General features: G+C 39.6%; 1 protein-coding gene across 1 annotated transcript in view; it reads left to right on the top strand.

Annotated features, from left to right (window-relative positions):
• Nucleotides 1-1285: 1285 nt before the first annotated feature.
• Nucleotides 1286-22633, top strand: part of LOC146776018 (uncharacterized) — a 72953-nt gene continuing 51605 nt past the window's right edge. Inside the window, exons 1-16 of the mRNA XM_085637751.1 lie at nucleotides 1286-1407; nucleotides 2667-2788; nucleotides 3975-4096; nucleotides 5357-5478; nucleotides 6665-6786; nucleotides 8038-8158; nucleotides 9341-9462; nucleotides 10722-10843; nucleotides 12030-12152; nucleotides 13412-13532; nucleotides 14793-14913; nucleotides 16100-16221; nucleotides 17481-17602; nucleotides 18800-18921; nucleotides 20181-20302; nucleotides 21489-21610. The gene's annotated coding sequence lies outside the window, so the exon portion shown is untranslated. The remainder of the gene's footprint in view (nucleotides 1408-2666; nucleotides 2789-3974; nucleotides 4097-5356; nucleotides 5479-6664; nucleotides 6787-8037; nucleotides 8159-9340; nucleotides 9463-10721; nucleotides 10844-12029; nucleotides 12153-13411; nucleotides 13533-14792; nucleotides 14914-16099; nucleotides 16222-17480; nucleotides 17603-18799; nucleotides 18922-20180; nucleotides 20303-21488; nucleotides 21611-22633) is intronic.

The raw sequence follows: 22633 nt of genomic DNA, 5'->3' as shown, positions 1-22633 counted from the left end.
CAGTGGCAGTGTTTGCCAACCGAGTTTCTCTGCATTGCCGAGACTGGAGAAAAAAAAAAAAAGAAGTCTTCCGGCAAACGGCAAAATTTTACCAATTTATATGGTAAGCAAAACTCACAATCATTCCTTTAAGCTTTAAAAAGACGTTCACAGCATCAGAATGTCCTCACTACCTTATAGTCGGAGTCTGTGCCTGAATACAATTTGTCAAGATGGAAGTAATATGAATCACGTTGTGTTGGTCATGATAGTTAATAAAAGACTGCCTCCAACGCTACTAAAGCCTGCTTTTATATTCTGGTGCTAGCAATGTTCCATTTGAGGAAATTGCTGCCTTTGAGGCTGAAATGCACTATCTCACTTTAGAACGATAGTGCTACGTTCTGAAGGAAGGAAGCTTATGTAGCCTCTTCCCCTGCACTCTGTGTGTTGGACTCTGATACTCAAGATGGATTGTTGTTAATGATAATCTCCTTTTTTGTATCCATCTCCATCCCACTTTCAAAAAGGCTCCAGTGCATTGAGTGGTTCATAGTCTTTTACCATTCCCCCTCCTATTTGCCTTGTAGTCATGAATACAGATGTCTGATCTCTCATCCTCCTGTGTGGTCAGCTTCCACAAGGACAATAGGTCCAGTGCCGCTCTGACATCATAAAGCTAAAGCAAGATGTTGTCTGACATGAAGGCCACTCGGTTACCTAGCAAGCAGTAGGATACATTTTCTTGGTAATGAAATGAGTAGCAGGATAGACAGGATGCCCAACTGAAAACTAAGATGAAAGAAAGTATGGCATTTATTGAGACTTCTAAATGTGTATAAACGCAAGTTTGAGCACAGGAGTCTGACCTTCACTATTGCTGAACTGGTAGCAATTGGCTAAAATGAAGATGGTAATTATGCTATTCATAGTTTTTATTATTCCCATTAAGTGTAGCAAACCCCCCCTCTCAACTTATCAGCTGGCTTACTTGCTACTGGCATAACATATCCTAAACCAAATGAAGTGAGAAGGGTACGCTGCCACTTGGATGGCAAACAGATCTATTTACCTACGTCCTAATGTACGTGCTACAGTTGTTTAGAGACTGTTAGCAAATGAGACATGGGTGCAGAGAAGTATAGGAGGTTAAAAACACAAATTTAGATTTTATTTTCTAATGAGCTGTTGCTTTTCACAATAATACAGTCTCCACAGTATTGATCTGTTTACCCTTTATAAAAATCAAGATTTTTTTTCTATTGCTTAATGTAAATGTGCTAACAGTGGACTTTTCCATCTGCAGATTATACTGTATGACCACCAGTGGCAGTGTTTGCCAACCGAGTTTCTCTGCATTGCCGAGACTGAAGAAAAAAAAAAAAAAGAAGTCTTCCGGCAAACGGCATCATTTTACCAATTTATATGGTAAGCAAAACTCACAATCATTCCTTTAAGCTTTAAAAAGACGTTCACAGCATCAGAATGTCCTCACTACCTTATAGTCGGAGTCTGTGCCTGAATACAATTTGTCAAGATGGAAGTAATATGAATCACGTTGTGTTGGTCATGATAGTTAATAAAAGACTGACTGCCTCCAATGCTACTAAAGCCTGCTTTTATATTCTGGTGCTAGCAATGTTCCATTTGAGGAAATTGCTGCCTTTGAGGCTGAAATGCACTATCTCACTTTAGAACGATAGTGCTACGTTCTGAAGGAAGGAAGCTTATGTAGCCTCTTCCCCTGCACTCTGTGTGTTGGACTCTGATACTCAAGATGGATTGTTGTTAATGATAATCTCCTTTTTTGTATCCATCTCCATCCCACTTTCAAAAAGGCTCCAGTGCATTGAGTGGTTCATAGTCTTTTACCATTCCCCGTCCTATTTGGCTTGTAGTCATGAATACAGATGTCTGATCTCTCATCCTCCTGTGTGGTCAGCTTCCACAAGGACAATTGGTCCAGTGCCGCTCTGACATCATAAAGCTAAAGCAAGATGTTGTCTGACATGAGGGACACTTTGTTGCCTAGCAAGCTTACATCATAAAGCGAAAGCAAGATGTTGTCTGACATGAAGGCCACTCGGTTACCTAGCAAGCAGTAGGATACATTTTTCTTGGTAATGAAATGAGTAGCAGGATAGACAGGATGCCCAACTGAAAACTAAGAATGGTAAGATGTAAGAAAGTATGGCATTTATTGAGACTTCTAAATGTGTATAAACGCAAGTTTGAGCACAGGAGTCTGACCTTCACTATTGCTGAACTGGTAGCAATTGGCTAAAATGAAGATGGTAATTATGCTATTCATAGTTTTTATTATTCCCATTAAGTGTAGCAAACCCCCCCTCTCAACTTATCAGCTGGCTTACTTGCTACTGGCATAACATATCCTAAACCAAATGAAGTGAGAAGGGTACGCTGCCACTTGGATGGCAAACAGATCTATTTACCTACGTCCTAATGTACGTGCTACAGTTGTTTAGAGACTGTTAGCAAATGAGACATGGGTGCAGAGAAGTATAGGAGGTTAAAAACACAAATTGAGATTTTATTTTCTAATGAGCTGTTGATTTTCACAATAATACAGTCTCCACAGTATTGATCTGTTTACCCTTTATAAAAATCAAGATTTTTTTTCTATTGCTTAATGTAAATGTGCTAACAGTGGACTTTTCCATCTGCAGATTATACTGAATGACCACCAGTGGCAGTGTTTGCCACCCGAGTTTCTCTGCATTGCCGAGACTGAAGAAAAAAAAAAAAAAGAAGTCTTCCGGCAAACGGCATCATTTTACCAATTTATATGGTAAGCAAAACTCACAATCATTCCTTTAAGCTTTAAAAAGACGTTCACAGCATCAGAATGTCCTCACTACCTTATAGTCGGAGTCTGTGCCTGAATACAATTTGTCAAGATGGAAGTAATATGAATCACGTTGTGTTGGTCATGATAGTTAATAAAAGACTGACTGCCTCCAACGCTACTAAAGCCTGCTTTTATATTCTGGTGCTAGCAATGTTCCATTTGAGGAAATTGCTGCCTTTGAGGCTGAAATGCACTATCTCACTTTAGAACGATAGTGCTACGTTCTGAAGGAAGGAAGCTTATGTAGCCTCTTCCCCTGCACTCTGTGTGTTGGACTCTGATACTCAAGATGGATTGTTGTTAATGATAATCTCCTTTTTTGTATCCATCTCCATCCCACTTTCAAAAAGGCTCCAGTGCATTGAGTGGTTCATAGTCTTTTACCATTCCCCCTCCTATTTGCCTTGTAGTCATGAATACAGATGTCTGATCTCTCATCCTCCTGTGTGGTCAGCTTCCACAAGGACAATAGGTCCAGTGCCGCTCTGACATCATAAAGCTAAAGCAAGATGTTGTCTGACATGAAGGCCACTCGGTTACCTAGCAAGCAGTAGGATACATTTTCTTGGTAATGAAATGAGTAGCAGGATAGACAGGATGCCCAACTGAAAACTAAGATGAAAGAAAGTATGGCATTTATTGAGACTTCTAAATGTGTATAAACGCAAGTTTGAGCACAGGAGTCTGACCTTCACTATTGCTGAACTGGTAGCAATTGGCTAAAATGAAGATGGTAATTATGCTATTCATAGTTTTTATTATTCCCATTAAGTGTAGCAAACCCCCCCTCTCAACTTATCAGCTGGCTTACTTGCTACTGGCATAACATATCCTAAACCAAATGAAGTGAGAAGGGTACGCTGCCACTTGGATGGCAAACAGATCTATTTACCTACGTCCTAATGTACGTGCTACAGTTGTTTAGAGACTGTTAGCAAATGAGACATGGGTGCAGAGAAGTATAGGAGGTTAAAAACACAAATTGAGATTTTATTTTCTAATGAGCTGTTGATTTTCACAATAATACAGTCTCCACAGTATTGATCTGTTTACCCTTTATAAAAATAAAGATTTTTTTTCTATTGCCTAATGTAAATGTGCTAACAGTGGACTTTTCCATCTGCAGATTATACTGAATGACCACCAGTGGCAGTGTTTGCCACCCGAGTTTCTCTGCATTGCCGAGACTGAAGAAAAAAAAAAAAAAGAAGTCTTCCGGCAAACGGCATCATTTTACCAATTTATATGGTAAGCAAAACTCACAATCATTCCTTTAAGCTTTAAAAAGACGTTCACAGCATCAGAATGTCCTCACTACCTTATAGTCGGAGTCTGTGCCTGAATACAATTTGTCAAGATGGAAGTAATATGAATCACGTTGTGTTGGTCATGATAGTTAATAAAAGACTGACTGCCTCCAATGCTACTAAAGCCTGCTTTTATATTCTGGTGCTAGCAATGTTCCATTTGAGGAAATTGCTGCCTTTGAGGCTGAAATGCACTATCTCACTTTAGAACGATAGTGCTACGTTCTGAAGGAAGGAAGCTTATGTAGCCTCTTCCCCTGCACTCTGTGTGTTGGACTCTGATACTCAAGATGGATTGTTGTTAATGATAATCTCCTTTTTTGTATCCATCTCCATCCCACTTTCAAAAAGGCTCCAGTGCATTGAGTGGTTCATAGTCTTTTACCATTCCCCGTCCTATTTGGCTTGTAGTCATGAATACAGATGTCTGATCTCTCATCCTCCTGTGTGGTCAGCTTCCACAAGGACAATTGGTCCAGTGCCGCTCTGACATCATAAAGCTAAAGCAAGATGTTGTCTGACATGAGGGACACTTTGTTGCCTAGCAAGCTTACATCATAAAGCGAAAGCAAGATGTTGTCTGACATGAAGGCCACTCGGTTACCTAGCAAGCAGTAGGATACATTTTTCTTGGTAATGAAATGAGTAGCAGGATAGACAGGATGCCCAACTGAAAACTAAGAATGGTAAGATGTAAGAAAGTATGGCATTTATTGAGACTTCTAAATGTGTATAAACGCAAGTTTGAGCACAGGAGTCTGACCTTCACTATTGCTGAACTGGTAGCAATTGGCTAAAATGAAGATGGTAATTATGCTATTCATAGTTTTTATTATTCCCATTAAGTGTAGCAAACCCCCCCCTCTCAACTTATCAGCTGGCTTACTTGCTACTGGCATAACATATCCTAAACCAAATGAAGTGAGAAGGGTACGCTGCCACTTGGATGGCAAACAGATCTATTTACCTACGTCCTAATGTACGTGCTACAGTTGTTTAGAGACTGTTAGCAAATGAGACATGGGTGCAGAGAAGTATAGGAGGTTAAAAACACAAATTGAGATTTTATTTTCTAATGAGCTGTTGATTTTCACAATAATACAGTCTCCACAGTATTGATCTGTTTACCCTTTATAAAAATCAAGATTTTTTTTCTATTGCTTAATGTAAATGTGCTAACAGTGGACTTTTCCATCTGCAGATTATACTGAATGACCACCAGTGGCAGTGTTTGCCACCCGAGTTTCTCTGCATTGCCGAGACTGAAGAAAAAAAAAAAAAAGAAGTCTTCCGGCAAACGGCATCATTTTACCAATTTATATGGTAAGCAAAACTCACAATCATTCCTTTAAGCTTTAAAAAGACGTTCACAGCATCAGAATGTCCTCACTACCTTATAGTCGGAGTCTGTGCCTGAATACAATTTGTCAAGATGGAAGTAATATGAATCACGTTGTGTTGGTCATGATAGTTAATAAAAGACTGACTGCCTCCAACGCTACTAAAGCCTGCTTTTATATTCTGGTGCTAGCAATGTTCCATTTGAGGAAATTGCTGCCTTTGAGGCTGAAATGCACTATCTCACTTTAGAACGATAGTGCTACGTTCTGAAGGAAGGAAGCTTATGTAGCCTCTTCCCCTGCACTCTGTGTGTTGGACTCTGATACTCAAGATGGATTGTTGTTAATGATAATCTCCTTTTTTGTATCCATCTCCATCCCACTTTCAAAAAGGCTCCAGTGCATTGAGTGGTTCATAGTCTTTTACCATTCCCCCTCCTATTTGCCTTGTAGTCATGAATACAGATGTCTGATCTCTCATCCTCCTGTGTGGTCAGCTTCCACAAGGACAATAGGTCCAGTGCCGCTCTGACATCATAAAGCTAAAGCAAGATGTTGTCTGACATGAAGGCCACTCGGTTACCTAGCAAGCAGTAGGATACATTTTCTTGGTAATGAAATGAGTAGCAGGATAGACAGGATGCCCAACTGAAAACTAAGATGAAAGAAAGTATGGCATTTATTGAGACTTCTAAATGTGTATAAACGCAAGTTTGAGCACAGGAGTCTGACCTTCACTATTGCTGAACTGGTAGCAATTGGCTAAAATGAAGATGGTAATTATGCTATTCATAGTTTTTATTATTCCCATTAAGTGTAGCAAACCCCCCCTCTCAACTTATCAGCTGGCTTACTTGCTACTGGCATAACATATCCTAAACCAAATGAAGTGAGAAGGGTACGCTGCCACTTGGATGGCAAACAGATCTATTTACCTACGTCCTAATGTACGTGCTACAGTTGTTTAGAGACTGTTAGCAAATGAGACATGGGTGCAGAGAAGTATAGGAGGTTAAAAACACAAATTGAGATTTTATTTTCTAATGAGCTGTTGATTTTCACAATAATACAGTCTCCACAGTATTGATCTGTTTACCCTTTATAAAAATAAAGATTTTTTTTCTATTGCCTAATGTAAATGTGCTAACAGTGGACTTTTCCATCTGCAGATTATACTGAATGACCACCAGTGGCAGTGTTTGCCACCCGAGTTTCTCTGCATTGCCGAGACTGAAGAAAAAAAAAAAAAAGAAGTCTTCCGGCAAACGGCATCATTTTACCAATTTATATGGTAAGCAAAACTCACAATCATTCCTTTAAGCTTTAAAAAGACGTTCACAGCATCAGAATGTCCTCACTACCTTATAGTCGGAGTCTGTGCCTGAATACAATTTGTCAAGATGGAAGTAATATGAATCACGTTGTGTTGGTCATGATAGTTAATAAAAGACTGACTGCCTCCAATGCTACTAAAGCCTGCTTTTATATTCTGGTGCTAGCAATGTTCCATTTGAGGAAATTGCTGCCTTTGAGGCTGAAATGCACTATCTCACTTTAGAACGATAGTGCTACGTTCTGAAGGAAGGAAGCTTATGTAGCCTCTTCCCCTGCACTCTGTGTGTTGGACTCTGATACTCAAGATGGATTGTTGTTAATGATAATCTCCTTTTTTGTATCCATCTCCATCCCACTTTCAAAAAGGCTCCAGTGCATTGAGTGGTTGATAGTCTTTTACCATTCCCCGTCCTATTTGGCTTGTAGTCATGAATACAGATGTCTGATCTCTCATCCTCCTGTGTGGTCAGCTTCCACAAGGACAATTGGTCCAGTGCCGCTCTGACATCATAAAGCTAAAGCAAGATGTTGTCTGACATGAGGGACACTTTGTTGCCTAGCAAGCTTACATCATAAAGCGAAAGCAAGATGTTGTCTGACATGAAGGCCACTCGGTTACCTAGCAAGCAGTAGGATACATTTTTCTTGGTAATGAAATGAGTAGCAGGATAGACAGGATGCCCAACTGAAAACTAAGATGAAAGAAAGTATGGCATTTATTGAGACTTCTAAATGTGTATAAACGCAACTTTGAGCACAGGAGTCTGACCTTCACTATTGCTGAACTGGTAGCAATTGGCTAAAATGAAGATGGTAATTATGCTATTCATAGTTTTTATTATTCCCATTAAGTGTAGCAAACCCCCCCCTCTCAACTTATCAGCTGGCTTACTTGCTACTGGCATAACATATCCTAAACCAAATGAAGTGAGAAGGGTACGCTGCCACTTGGATGGCAAACAGATCTATTTACCTACGTCCTAATGTACGTGCTACAGTTGTTTAGAGACTGTTAGCAAATGAGACATGGGTGCAGAGAAGTATAGGAGGTTAAAAACACAAATTGAGATTTTATTTTCTAATGAGCTGTTGATTTTCACAATAATACAATCTCCACAGTATTGATCTGTTTACCCTTTATAAAAATCAAGATTTTTTTTCTATTGCTTAATGTAAATGTGCTAACAGTGGACTTTTCCATCTGCAGATTATACTGAATGACCACCAGTGGCAGTGTTTGCCAACCGAGTTTCTCTGCATTGCCGAGACTGAAGAAAAAAAAAAAAAGAAGTCTTCCGGCAAACGGCATAATTTTACCAATTTATATGGTAAGCAAAACTCACAATCATTCCTTTAAGCTTTAAAAAGACGTTCACAGCATCAGAATGTCCTCACTACCTTATAGTCGGAGTCTGTGCCTGAATACAATTTGTCAAGATGGAAGTAATATGAATCACGTTGTGTTGGTCATGATAGTTAATAAAAGACTGCCTCCAACGCTACTAAAGCCTGCTTTTATATTCTGGTGCTAGCAATGTTCCATTTGAGGAAATTGCTGCCTTTGAGGCTGAAATGCACTATCTCACTTTAGAACGATAGTGCTACGTTCTGAAGGAAGGAAGCTTATGTAGCCTCTTCCCCTGCACTCTGTGTGTTGGACTCTGATACTCAAGATGGATTGTTGTTAATGATAATCTCCTTTTTTGTATCCATCTCCATCCCACTTTCAAAAAGGCTCCAGTGCATTGAGTGGTTCATAGTCTTTTACCATTCCCCCTCCTATTTGCCTTGTAGTCATGAATACAGATGTCTGATCTCTCATCCTCCTGTGTGGTCAGCTTCCACAAGGACAATAGGTCCAGTGCCGCTCTGACATCATAAAGCTAAAGCAAGATGTTGTCTGACATGAAGGCCACTCGGTTACCTAGCAAGCAGTAGGATACATTTTCTTGGTAATGAAATGAGTAGCAGGATAGACAGGATGCCCAACTGAAAACTAAGATGAAAGAAAGTATGGCATTTATTGAGACTTCTAAATGTGTATAAACGCAAGTTTGAGCACAGGAGTCTGACCTTCACTATTGCTGAACTGGTAGCAATTGGCTAAAATGAAGATGGTAATTATGCTATTCATAGTTTTTATTATTCCCATTAAGTGTAGCAAACCCCCCCTCTCAACTTATCAGCTGGCTTACTTGCTACTGGCATAACATATCCTAAACCAAATGAAGTGAGAAGGGTACGCTGCCACTTGGATGGCAAACAGATCTATTTACCTACGTCCTAATGTACGTGCTACAGTTGTTTAGAGACTGTTAGCAAATGAGACATGGGTGCAGAGAAGTATAGGAGGTTAAAAACACAAATTGAGATTTTATTTTCTAATGAGCTGTTGCTTTTCACAATAATACAGTCTCCACAGTATTGATCTGTTTACCCTTTATAAAAATCAAGATTTTTTTTCTATTGCTTAATGTAAATGTGCTAACAGTGGACTTTTCCATCTGCAGATTATACTGTATGACCACCAGTGGCAGTGTTTGCCAACCGAGTTTCTCTGCATTGCCGAGACTGAAGAAAAAAAAAAAAAAGAAGTCTTCCGGCAAACGGCATCATTTTACCAATTTATATGGTAAGCAAAACTCACAATCATTCCTTTAAGCTTTAAAAAGACGTTCACAGCATCAGAATGTCCTCACTACCTTATAGTCGGAGTCTGTGCCTGAATACAATTTGTCAAGATGGAAGTAATATGAATCACGTTGTGTTGGTCATGATAGTTAATAAAAGACTGACTGCCTCCAACGCTACTAAAGCCTGCTTTTATATTCTGGTGCTAGCAATGTTCCATTTGAGGAAATTGCTGCCTTTGAGGCTGAAATGCACTATCTCACTTTAGAACGATAGTGCTACGTTCTGAAGGAAGGAAGCTTATGTAGCCTCTTCCCCTGCACTCTGTGTGTTGGACTCTGATACTCAAGATGGATTGTTGTTAATGATAATCTCCTTTTTTGTATCCATCTCCATCCCACTTTCAAAAAGGCTCCAGTGCATTGAGTGGTTCATAGTCTTTTACCATTCCCCGTCCTATTTGGCTTGTAGTCATGAATACAGATGTCTGATCTCTCATCCTCCTGTGTGGTCAGCTTCCACAAGGACAATTGGTCCAGTGCCGCTCTGACATCATAAAGCTAAAGCAAGATGTTGTCTGACATGAGGGACACTTTGTTGCCTAGCAAGCTTACATCATAAAGCGAAAGCAAGATGTTGTCTGACATGAAGGCCACTCGGTTACCTAGCAAGCAGTAGGATACATTTTTCTTGGTAATGAAATGAGTAGCAGGATAGACAGGATGCCCAACTGAAAACTAAGAATGGTAAGATGTAAGAAAGTATGGCATTTATTGAGACTTCTAAATGTGTATAAACGCAAGTTTGAGCACAGGAGTCTGACCTTCACTATTGCTGAACTGGTAGCAATTGGCTAAAATGAAGATGGTAATTATGCTATTCATAGTTTTTATTATTCCCATTAAGTGTAGCAAACCCCCCCTCTCAACTTATCAGCTGGCTTACTTGCTACTGGCATAACATATCCTAAACCAAATGAAGTGAGAAGGGTACGCTGCCACTTGGATGGCAAACAGATCTATTTACCTACGTCCTAATGTACGTGCTACAGTTGTTTAGAGACTGTTAGCAAATGAGACATGGGTGCAGAGAAGTATAGGAGGTTAAAAACACAAATTGAGATTTTATTTTCTAATGAGCTGTTGATTTTCACAATAATACAGTCTCCACAGTATTGATCTGTTTACCCTTTATAAAAATCAAGATTTTTTTTCTATTGCTTAATGTAAATGTGCTAACAGTGGACTTTTCCATCTGCAGATTATACTGTATGACCACCAGTGGCAGTGTTTGCCAACCGAGTTTCTCTGCATTGCCGAGACTGAAGAAAAAAAAAAAAAAGAAGTCTTCCGGCAAACGGCATCATTTTACCAATTTATATGGTAAGCAAAACTCACAATCATTCCTTTAAGCTTTAAAAAGACGTTCACAGCATCAGAATGTCCTCACTACCTTATAGTCGGAGTCTGTGCCTGAATACAATTTGTCAAGATGGAAGTAATATGAATCACGTTGTGTTGGTCATGATAGTTAATAAAAGACTGACTGCCTCCAACGCTACTAAAGCCTGCTTTTATATTCTGGTGCTAGCAATGTTCCATTTGAGGAAATTGCTGCCTTTGAGGCTGAAATGCACTATCTCACTTTAGAACGATAGTGCTACGTTCTGAAGGAAGGAAGCTTATGTAGCCTCTTCCCCTGCACTCTGTGTGTTGGACTCTGATACTCAAGATGGATTGTTGTTAATGATAATCTCCTTTTTTGTATCCATCTCCATCCCACTTTCAAAAAGGCTCCAGTGCATTGAGTGGTTCATAGTCTTTTACCATTCCCCGTCCTATTTGGCTTGTAGTCATGAATACAGATGTCTGATCTCTCATCCTCCTGTGTGGTCAGCTTCCACAAGGACAATTGGTCCAGTGCCGCTCTGACATCATAAAGCTAAAGCAAGATGTTGTCTGACATGAAGGCCACTCGGTTACCTAGCAAGCAGTAGGATACATTTTCTTGGTAATGAAATGAGTAGCAGGATAGACAGGATGCCCAACTGAAAACTAAGATGAAAGAAAGTATGGCATTTATTGAGACTTCTAAATGTGTATAAACGCAAGTTTGAGCACAGGAGTCTGACCTTCACTATTGCTGAACTGGTAGCAATTGGCTAAAATGAAGATGGTAATTATGCTATTCATAGTTTTTATTATTCCCATTAAGTGTAGCAAACCCCCCCTCTCAACTTATCAGCTGGCTTACTTGCTACTGGCATAACATATCCTAAACCAAATGAAGTGAGAAGGGTACGCTGCCACTTGGATGGCAAACAGATCTATTTACCTACGTCCTAATGTACGTGCTACAGTTGTTTAGATACTGTTAGCAAATGAGACATGGGTGCAGAGAAGTATAGGAGGTTAAAAACACAAATTGAGATTTTATGTTCTAATGAGCTGTTGATTTTCACAATAATACAGTCTCCACAGTATTGATCTGTTTACCCTTTATAAAAATCAAGATTTTTTTTCTATTGCTTAATGTAAATGTGCTAACAGTGGACTTTTCCATCTGCAGATTATACTGAATGACCACCAGTGGCAGTGTTTGCCAACCGAGTTTCTCTGCATTGCCGAGACTGAAGAAAAAACAACAAAAAGAAGTCTTCCGGCAAACGGCATCATTTTACCAATTTATATGGTAAGCAAAACTCACAATCATTCCTTTAAGCTTTAAAAAGACGTTCACAGCATCAGAATGTCCTCACTACCTTATAGTCGGAGTCTGTGCCTGAATACAATTTGTCAAGATGGAAGTAATATGAATCACGTTGTGTTGGTCATGATAGTTAATAAAAGACTGACTGCCTCCAACGCTACTAAAGCCTGCTTTTATATTCTGGTGCTAGCAATGTTCCATTTGAGGAAATTGCTGCCTTTGAGGCTGAAATGCACTATCTCACTTTAGAACGATAGTGCTACGTTCTGAAGGAAGGAAGCTTATGTAGCCTCTTCCCCTGCACTCTGTGTGTTGGACTCTGATACTCAAGATGGATTGTTGTTAATGATAATCTCCTTTTTTGTATCCATCTCCATCCCACTTTCAAAAAGGCTCCAGTGCATTGAGTGGTTCATAGTCTTTTACCATTCCCCGTCCTATTTGGCTTGTAGTCATGAATACAGATGTCTGATCTCTCATCCTCCTGTGTGGTCAGCTTCCACAAGGACAATTGGTCCAGTGCCGCTCTGACATCATAAAGCTAAAGCAAGATGTTGTCTGACATGAGGGACACTTTGTTGCCTAGCAAGCTTACATCATAAAGCGAAAGCAAGATGTTGTCTGACATGAAGGCCACTCGGTTACCTAGCAAGCAGTAGGATACATTTTTCTTGGTAATGAAATGAGTAGCAGGATAGACAGGATGCCCAACTGAAAACTAAGAATGGTAAGATGTAAGAAAGTATGGCATTTATTGAGACTTCTAAATGTGTATAAACGCAAGTTTGAGCACAGGAGTCTGACCTTCACTATTGCTGAACTGGTAGCAATTGGCTAAAATGAAGATGGTAATTATGCTATTCATAGTTTTTATTATTCCCATTAAGTGTAGCAAACCCCCCCCTCTCAACTTATCAGCTGGCTTACTTGCTACTGGCATAACATATCCTAACCAAATGAAGTGAGAAGGGTACGCTGCCACTTGGATGGCAAACAGATCTATTTACCTACGTCCTAATGTACGTGCTACAGTTGTTTAGAGACTGTTAGCAAATGAGACATGGGTGCAGAGAAGTATAGGAGGTTAAAAACACAAATTGAGATTTTATTTTCTAATGAGCTGTTGATTTTCACAATAATACAGTCTCCACAGTATTGATCTGTTTACCCTTTATAAAAATCAAGATTGTTTTTCTATTGCTTAATGTAAATGTGCTAACAGTGGACTTTTCCATCTGCAGATTATACTGTATGACCACCAGTGGCAGTGTTTGCCAACCGAGTTTCTCTGCATTGCCGAGACTGAAGAAAAAAAAAAAAAGAAGTCTTCCGGCAAACGGCATCATTTTACCAATTTATATGGTAAGCAAAACTCACAATCATTCCTTTAAGCTTTAAAAAGACGTTCACAGCATCAGAATGTCCTCACTACCTTATAGTCGGAGTCTGTGCCTGAATACAATTTGTCAAGATGGAAGTAATATGAATCACGTTGTGTTGGTCATGATAGTTAATAAAAGACTGACTGCCTCCAATGCTACTAAAGCCTGCTTTTATATTCTGGTGCTAGCAATGTTCCATTTGAGGAAATTGCTGCCTTTGAGGCTGAAATGCACTATCTCACTTTAGAACGATAGTGCTACGTTCTGAAGGAAGGAAGCTTATGTAGCCTCTTCCCCTGCACTCTGTGTGTTGGACTCTGATACTCAAGATGGATTGTTGTTAATGATAATCTCCTTTTTTGTATCCATCTCCATCCCACTTTCAAAAAGGCTCCAGTGCATTGAGTGGTTCATAGTCTTTTACCATTCCCCGTCCTATTTGGCTTGTAGTCATGAATACAGATGTCTGATCTCTCATCCTCCTGTGTGGTCAGCTTCCACAAGGACAATTGGTCCAGTGCCGCTCTGACATCATAAAGCTAAAGCAAGATGTTGTCTGACATGAGGGACACTTTGTTGCCTAGCAAGCTTACATCATAAAGCGAAAGCAAGATGTTGTCTGACATGAAGGCCACTCGGTTACCTAGCAAGCAGTAGGATACATTTTTCTTGGTAATGAAATGAGTAGCAGGATAGACAGGATGCCCAACTGAAAACTAAGAATGGTAAGATGTAAGAAAGTATGGCATTTATTGAGACTTCTAAATGTGTATAAACGCAAGTTTGAGCACAGGAGTCTGACCTTCACTATTGCTGAACTGGTAGCAATTGGCTAAAATGAAGATGGTAATTATGCTATTCATAGTTTTTATTATTCCCATTAAGTGTAGCAAACCCCCCCCTCTCAACTTATCAGCTGGCTTACTTGCTACTGGCATAACATATCCTAAACCAAATGAAGTGAGAAGGGTACGCTGCCACTTGGATGGCAAACAGATCTATTTACCTACGTCCTAATGTACGTGCTACAGTTGTTTAGAGACTGTTAGCAAATGAGACATGGGTGCAGAGAAGTATAGGAGATTAAAAACACAAATTGAGATTTTATTTTCTAATGAGCTGTTGATTTTCACAATAATACAGTCTCCACAGTATTGATCTGTTTACCCTTTATAAAAATCAAGATTTTTTTTCTATTGCTTAATGTAAATGTGCTAACAGTGGACTTTTCCATCTGCAGATTATACTGAATGACCACCAGTGGCAGTGTTTGCCACCCGAGTTTCTCTGCATTGCCGAGACTGAAGAAAAAAAAAAAAAGAAGTCTTCCGGCAAACGGCATCATTTTACCAATTTATATGGTAAGCAAAACTCACAATCATTCCTTTAAGCTTTAAAAAGACGTTCACAGCATCAGAATGTCCTCACTACCTTATAGTCGGAGTCTGTGCCTGAATACAATTTGTCAAGATGGAAGTAATATGAATCACGTTGTGTTGGTCATGATAGTTAATAAAAGACTGACTGCCTCCAACGCTACTAAAGCCTGCTTTTATATTCTGGTGCTAGCAATGTTCCATTTGAGGAAATTGCTGCCTTTGAGGCTGAAATGCACTATCTCACTTTAGAACGATAGTGCTACGTTCTGAAGGAAGGAAGCTTATGTAGCCTCTTCCCCTGCACTCTGTGTGTTGGACTCTGATACTCAAGATGGATTGTTGTTAATAATAATCTCCTTTTTTGTATCCATCTCCATCCCACTTTCAAAAAGGCTCCAGTGCATTGAGTGGTTCATAGTCTTTTACCATTCCCCCTCCTATTTGCCTTGTAGTCATGAATACAGATGTCTGATCTCTCATCCTCCTGTGTGGTCAGCTTCCACAAGGACAATAGGTCCAGTGCCGCTCTGACATCATAAAGCTAAAGCAAGATGTTGTCTGACATGAAGGCCACTCGGTTACCTAGCAAGCAGTAGGATACATTTTCTTGGTAATTAAATGAGTAGCAGGATAGACAGGATGCCCAACTGAAAACTAAGATGAAAGAAAGTATGGCATTTATTGAGACTTCTAAATGTGTATAAACGCAAGTTTGAGCACAGGAGTCTGACCTTCACTATTGCTGAACTGGTAGCAATTGGCTAAAATGAAGATGGTAATTATGCTATTCATAGTTTTTATTATTCCCATTAAGTGTAGCAAACCCCCCCTCTCAACTTATCAGCTGGCTTACTTGCTACTGGCATAACATATCCTAAACCAAATGAAGTGAGATGGGTACGCTGCCACTTGGATGGCAAACAGATCTATTTACCTACGTCCTAATGTACGTGCTACAGTTGTTTAGAGACTGTTAGCAAATGAGACATGGGTGCAGAGAAGTATAGGAGGTTAAAAACACAAATTGAGATTTTATTTTCTAATGAGCTGTTGATTTTCACAATAATACAGTCTCCACAGTATTGATCTGTTTACCCTTTATAAAAATCAAGATTTTTTTTCTATTGCTTAATGTAAATGTGCTAACAGTGGACTTTTCCATCTGCAGATTATACTGAATGACCACCAGTGGCAGTGTTTGCCAACCGAGTTTCTCTGCATTGCCGAGACTGAAGAAAAAAAAAGAAAAGAAGTCTTCCGGCAAACGGCATCATTTTACCAATTTATATGGTAAGCAAAACTCACAATCATTCCTTTAAGCTTTAAAAAGACGTTCACAGCATCAGAATGTCCTCACTACCTTATAGTCGGAGTCTGTGCCTGAATACAATTTGTCAAGATGGAAGTAATATGAATCACGTTGTGTTGGTCATGATAGTTAATAAAAGACTGACTGCCTCCAACGCTACTAAAGCCTGCTTTTATATTCTGGTGCTAGCAATGTTCCATTTGAGGAAATTGCTGCCTTTGAGGCTGAAATGCACTATCTCACTTTAGAACGATAGTGCTACGTTCTGAAGGAAGGAAGCTTATGTAGCCTCTTCCCCTGCACTCTGTGTGTTGGACTCTGATACTCAAGATGGATTGTTGTTAAAGATAATCTCCTTTTTTGTATCCATCTCCATCCCACTTTCAAAAAGGCTCCAGTGCATTGAGTGGTTCATAGTCTTTTACCATTCCACCTCCTATTTGCCCTGTAGTCATGAATAGAGATGTCTGATCTCTCATCCTCCTGTGTGGTCAGCTTCCACAAGGACAATTGGTCCAGTGCCGCTCTGACCTCATAAAGCTAAAGCAAGATGTTGTCTGACATGAGGGACACTCTGTTGCCTAGCAAGCTTACATCATAAAGCGAAAGCAAGATGTTGTCTGACATGAAGGCCACTCGGTTACCTAGCAAGCAGTAGGATACATTTTTCTTGGTAATGAAATGAGTAGCAGGATAGACAGGATGCCCAACTGAAAACTAAGAATGGTAAGATGTAAGAAAGTATGGCATTTATTGAGACTTCTAAATGTGTATAAACGCAAGTTTGAGCACAGGAGTCTGACCTTCACTATTGCTGAACTGGTAGCAATTGGCTAAAATGAAGATGGTAATTATGCTATTCATAGTTTTTATTATTCCCATTAAGTGTAGCAAACCCCCCCTCTCAACTTATCAGCTGGCTTACTTGCTACTGGCATAACATATCCTAAACCAAATGAAGTGAGAAGAGTACGCTGCCACTTGGATGGCAAACAGATCTATTTACCTACGTCCTAATGTACGTGCTACAGTTGTTTAGAGACTGTTAGCAAATGAGACATGGGTGCAGAGAAGTATAGGAGGTTAAAAACACAAATTGAGATTTTATTTTCTAATGAGCTGTTGATTTTCACAATAATACAGTCTCCACAGTATTGATCTGTTTACCCTTTATAAAAATCAAGATTTTTTTTCTATTGCTTAATGTAAATGTGCTAACAGTGGACTTTTCCATCTGCAGATTATACTGAATGACCACCAGTGGCAGTGTTTGCCACCCGAGTTTCTCTGCATTGCCGAGACTGAAGAAAAAAAAAAAAAAGAAGTCTTCCGGCAAACGGCATCATTTTACCAATTTATATGGTAAGCAAAACTCACAATCATTCCTTTAAGCTTTAAAAAGACGTTCACAGCATCAGAATGTCCTCACTACCTTATAGTCGGAGTCTGTGCCTGAATACAATTTGTCAAGATGGAAGTAATATGAATCACGTTGTGTTGGTCATGATAGTTAATAAAAGACTGACTGCCTCCAACGCTACTAAAGCCTGCTTTTATATTCTGGTGCTAGCAATGTTCCATTTGAGGAAATTGCTGCCTTTGAGGCTGAAATGCACTATCTCACTTTAGAACGATAGTGCTACGTTCTGAAGGAAGGAAGCTTATGTAGCCTCTTCCCCTGCACTCTGTATGTTGGACTCTGATACTCAAGATGGATTGTTGTTAATGATAATCTCCTTTTTTGTATCCATCTCCATCCCACTTTCAAAAAGGCTCCAGTGCATTGAGTGGTTCATAGTCTTTTACCATTCCCCCTCCTATTTGCCTTGTAGTCATGAATACAGATGTCTGATCTCTCATCCTCCTGTGTGGTCAGCTTCCACAAGGACAATAGGTCCAGTGCCGCTCTGACATCATAAAGCGAAAGCAAGATGTTGTCTGACATGAAGGCCACTCGGTTACCTAGCAAGCAGTAGGATACATTTTTCTTGGTAATGAAATGAGTAGCAGGATAGACAGGATGCCCAACTGAAAACTAAGAATGGTAAGATGTAAGAAAGTATGGCATTTATTGAGACTTCTAAATGTGTATAAACGCAAGTTTGAGCACAGGAGTCTGACCTTCACTATTGCTGAACTGGTAGCAATTGGCTAAAATGAAGATGGTAATTATGCTATTCATAGTTTTTATTATTCCCATTAAGTGTAGCAAACCCCCCCCTCTCAACTTATCAGCTGGCTTACTTGCTACTGGCATAACATATCCTAAACCAAATGAAGTGAGAAGGGTACGCTGCCACTTGGATGGCAAACAGATCTATTTACCTACGTCCTAATGTACGTGCTACAGTTGTTTAGAGACTGTTAGCAAATGAGACATGGGTGCAGAGAAGTATAGGAGGTTAAAAACACAAATTGAGATTTTATTTTCTAATGAGCTGTTGATTTTCACAATAATACAGTCTCCACAGTATTGATCTGTTTACCCTTTATAAAAATCAAGATTTTTTTTCTATTGCTTAATGTAAATGTGCTAACAGTGGACTTTTCCATCTGCAGATTATACTGAATGACCACCAGTGGCAGTGGTTGCCACCCGAGTTTCTCTGCATTGCCGAGACTGAAGAAAAAAAAAAAAAAGAAGTCTTCCGGCAAACGGCATCATTTTACCAATTTATATGGTAAGCAAAACTCACAATCATTCCTTTAAGCTTTAAAAAGACGTTCACAGCATCAGAATGTCCTCACTACCTTATAGTCGGAGTCTGTGCCTGAATACAATTTGTCAAGATGGAAGTAATATGAATCACGTTGTGTTGGTCATGATAGTTAATAAAAGACTGACTGCCTCCAACGCTACTAAAGCCTGCTTTTATATTCTGGTGCTAGCAATGTTCCATTTGAGGAAATTGCTGCCTTTGAGGCTGAAATGCACTATCTCACTTTAGAACGATAGTGCTACGTTCTGAAGGAAGGAAGCTTATGTAGCCTCTTCCCCTGCACTCTGTGTGTTGGACTCTGATACTCAAGATGGATTGTTGTTAATGATAATCTCCTTTTTTGTATCCATCTCCATCCCACTTTCAAAAAGGCTCCAGTGCATTGAGTGGTTCATAGTCTTTTACCATTCCCCCTCCTATTTGCCTTGTAGTCATGAATACAGATGTCTGATCTCTCATCCTCCTGTGTGGTCAGCTTCCACAAGGACAATTGGTCCAGTGCCGCTCTGACATCATAAAGCTAAAGCAAGATGTTGTCTGACATGAGGGACACTTTGTTGCCTAGCAAGCTTACATCATAAAGCGAAAGCAAGATGTTGTCTGACATGAAGGCCACTCGGTTACCTAGCAAGCAGTAGGATACATTTTTCTTGGTAATGAAATGAGTAGCAGGATAGACAGGATGCCCAACTGAAAACTAAGAATGGTAAGATGTAAGAAAGTATGGCATTTATTGAGACTTCTAAATGTGTATAAACGCAAGTTTGAGCACAGGAGTCTGACCTTCACTATTGCTGAACTGGTAGCAATTGGCTAAAATGAAGATGGTAATTATGCTATTCATAGTTTTTATTATTCCCATTAAGTGTAGCAAACCCCCCCTCTCAACTTATCAGCTGGCTTACTTGCTACTGGCATAACATATCCTAAACCAAATGAAGTGAGAAGGGTACGCTGCCACTTGGATGGCAAACAGATCTATTTACCTACGTCCTAATGTACGTGCTACAGTTGTTTAGAGACTGTTAGCAAATGAGACATGGGTGCAGAGAAGTATAGGAGGTTAAAAACACAAATTGAGATTTTATTTTCTAATGAGCTGTTGATTTTCACAATAATACAGTCTCCACAGTATTGATCTGTTTACCCTTTATAAAAATCAAGATTTTTTTTCTATTGCTTAATGTAAATGTGCTAACAGTGGACTTTTCCATCTGCAGATTATACTGTATGACCACCAGTGGCAGTGTTTGCCAACCGAGTTTCTCTGCATTGCCGAGACTGAAGAAAAAAAAAAAAAAGAAGTCTTCCGGCAAACGGCATCATTTTACCAATTTATATGGTAAGCAAAACTCACAATCATTCCTTTAAGCTTTAAAAAGACGTTCACAGCATCAGAATGTCCTCACTACCTTATAGTCGGAGTCTGTGCCTGAATACAATTTGTCAAGATGGAAGTAATATGAATCACGTTGTGTTGGTCATGATAGTTAATAAAAGACTGACTGCCTCCAACGCTACTAAAGCCTGCTTTTATATTCTGGTGCTAGCAATGTTCCATTTGAGGAAATTGCTGCCTTTGAGGCTGAAATGCACTATCTCACTTTAGAACGATAGTGCTACGTTCTGAAGGAAGGAAGCTTATGTAGCCTCTTCCCCTGCACTCTGTGTGTTGGACTCTGATACTCAAGATGGATTGTTGTTAATGATAATCTCCTTTTTTGTATCCATCTCCATCCCACTTTCAAAAAGGCTCCAGTGCATTGAGTGGTTCATAGTCTTTTACCATTCCCCGTCCTATTTGGCTTGTAGTCATGAATACAGATGTCTGATCTCTCATCCTCCTGTGTGGTCAGCTTCCACAAGGACAATTGGTCCAGTGCCGCTCTGACATCATAAAGCTAAAGCAAGATGTTGTCTGACATGAAGGCCACTCGGTTACCTAGCAAGCAGTAGGATACATTTTCTTGGTAATGAAATGAGTAGCAGGATAGACAGGATGCCCAACTGAAAACTAAGATGAAAGAAAGTATGGCATTTATTGAGACTTCTAAATGTGTATAAACGCAAGTTTGAGCACAGGAGTCTGACCTTCACTATTGCTGAACTGGTAGCAATTGGCTAAAATGAAGATGGTAATTATGCTATTCATAGTTTTTATTATTCCCATTAAGTGTAGCAAACCCCCCCTCTCAACTTATCAGCTGGCTTACTTGCTACTGGCATAACATATCCTAAACCAAATGAAGTGAGAAGGGTACGCTGCCACTTGGATGGCAAACAGATCTATTTACCTACGTCCTAATGTACGTGCTACAGTTGTTTAGATACTGTTAGCAAATGAGACATGGGTGCAGAGAAGTATAGGAGGTTAAAAACACAAATTGAGATTTTATGTTCTAATGAGCTGTTGATTTTCACAATAATACAGTCTCCACAGTATTGATCTGTTTACCCTTTATAAAAATCAAGATTTTTTTTCTATTGCTTAATGTAAATGTGCTAACAGTGGACTTTTCCATCTGCAGATTATACTGAATGACCACCAGTGGCAGTGGTTGCCACCCGAGTTTCTCTGCATTGCCGAGACTGAAGAAAAAAAAAAAAAAGAAGTCTTCCGGCAAACGGCATCATTTTACCAATTTATATGGTAAGCAAAACTCACAATCATTCCTTTAAGCTTTAAAAAGACGTTCACAGCATCAGAATGTCCTCACTACCTTATAGTCGGAGTCTGTGCCTGAATACAATTTGTCAAGATGGAAGTAATATGAATCACGTTGTGTTGGTCATGATAGTTAATAAAAGACTGACTGCCTCCAACGCTACTAAAGCCTGCTTTTATATTCTGGTGCTAGCAATGTTCCATTTGAGGAAATTGCTGCCTTTGAGGCTGAAATGCACTATCTCACTTTAGAACGATAGTGCTACGTTCTGAAGGAAGGAAGCTTATGTAGCCTCTTCCCCTGCACTCTGTGTGTTGGACTCTGATACTCAAGATGGATTGTTGTTAATGATAATCTCCTTTTTTGTATCCATCTCCATCCCACTTTCAAAAAGGCTCCAGTGCATTGAGTGGTTCATAGTCTTTTACCATTCCCCCTCCTATTTGCCTTGTAGTCATGAATACAGATGTCTGATCTCTCATCCTCCTGTGTGGTCAGCTTCCACAAGGACAATTGGTCCAGTGCCGCTCTGACATCATAAAGCTAAAGCAAGATGTTGTCTGACATGAGGGACACTTTGTTGCCTAGCAAGCTTACATCATAAAGCGAAAGCAAGATGTTGTCTGACATGAAGGCCACTCGGTTACCTAGCAAGCAGTAGGATACATTTTTCTTGGTAATGAAATGAGTAGCAGGATAGACAGGATGCCCAACTGAAAACTAAGAATGGTAAGATGTAAGAAAGTATGGCATTTATTGAGACTTCTAAATGTGTATAAACGCAAGTTTGAGCACAGGAGTCTGACCTTCACTATTGCTGAACTGGTAGCAATTGGCTAAAATGAAGATGGTAATTATGCTATTCATAGTTTTTATTATTCCCATTAAGTGTAGCAAACCCCCCCTCTCAACTTATCAGCTGGCTTACTTGCTACTGGCATAACATATCCTAAACCAAATGAAGTGAGAAGGGTACGCTGCCACTTGGATGGCAAACAGATCTATTT

This window comes from Triturus cristatus, chromosome 12, assembly GCF_964204655.1.
Source record: "Triturus cristatus chromosome 12, aTriCri1.1, whole genome shotgun sequence".
In the NCBI taxonomy this organism is placed as follows: domain Eukaryota; kingdom Metazoa; phylum Chordata; class Amphibia; order Caudata; family Salamandridae; genus Triturus; species Triturus cristatus.
The sequence above is the reverse complement of the archived record's forward strand: the minus strand, read 5'-3'. Positions and strand labels throughout refer to the sequence as shown.